At 33.6% G+C, this 1,073-nt stretch overlaps 1 protein-coding gene across 1 annotated transcript in view; it reads right to left on the bottom strand.

The window, feature by feature from the left end:
* llph (LLP homolog, long-term synaptic facilitation factor) overlaps positions 1-434 on the bottom strand; it is a 1,964-nt gene extending 1,530 nt beyond the window's left edge. The window contains exon 1 of the mRNA XM_066669362.1: positions 199-434. The gene's annotated coding sequence lies outside the window, so the exon portion shown is untranslated. The remainder of the gene's footprint in view (positions 1-198) is intronic.
* Positions 435-1,073: the final 639 nt, after the last annotated feature.

A 1,073-nucleotide genomic window follows, 5' to 3' on the forward strand; every position in this document is an offset into this window, starting at 1 on the left:
GTGATTATTGTAAAATGGCAGCCATAACTGAGCTACACCGTCAATATTAAGGAAATTGGGATTATCAGAGATACTACACGGCTGTGTTCAGTTTATAAAGAGAGTATGCTTCTGTAAATTAAACAGAATAAACAGAACTACACAAAAACGACAGTAAAAGCAACCCACATGTTTAAACTATTAAACACAAAACTGTACCTTTTTGAGCTGTCCTTCCTTCGCTTCTTTAACCTGTAGTAACTGAGAGATTTAGATTATTTCACTCACGTTCTTAAAGAACACAGCACACGTGTTCCTCCGCACGAGTTTACGACAACGTATAGCTGCCGTAAAACAAATTATGGTGTAACTCGTATCTCCCAATGCTCCTTCCTCCCTAGTCCCTACTTAGTGAATGATGTAAGTACATTCAGAAAATTGCACCAGAATAATGCACTATATATACAACCTTCCGATGAGCACCCGAACGCAAGGCCTGTAAGAGCTTGTATCCCAAATGACTCTTTGTGAGATGTACTACTGTATAGCGTGTAGCAATGTTATGCCCTATAAAGTGCACTAGGTAGGAAGGAGGAAGCCAAATGGACTTTGGACATTTTAAAATAAAAGTCCTTTCTATCGTAAAAGTTTTTCCATATTAACACTAAAAAACGTCTCACATAAAAATGAGAAAATAAATATATAATGTAATTATTAATACAATATAATGTAATGTAAATATTGTTAAAATACTATTTTATTATAGTACGTGCCCTTGAGTTTTACTTTTTAATAAAAATATATATTGCATAATTTATTGAAATTGATGATTTTTGAAAAAAAATATTTGATTATTTAGACTAATATGTTAAATTCTAGAAATAACAGTGCATTGTAAATGTGCTGAAGAGTTTAAACAATGTGCTCACTTTCTGTCATATTATGACATACTTTACCCAGTAAACAAGGAACGTCCCTGGACGTTCCAAATAGGTCTAAGAGTAGTCTGTCCGTCAAGGACATATTTTAAACGTCAATGGACGTCCAAAATCTATTTTAATAAGTTGGTTAAGTGGTGACCAATCGATAACGTC

Source organism: Hoplias malabaricus, chromosome 4 (assembly GCF_029633855.1).
Source record: "Hoplias malabaricus isolate fHopMal1 chromosome 4, fHopMal1.hap1, whole genome shotgun sequence".
Classification (NCBI taxonomy): domain Eukaryota; kingdom Metazoa; phylum Chordata; class Actinopteri; order Characiformes; family Erythrinidae; genus Hoplias; species Hoplias malabaricus.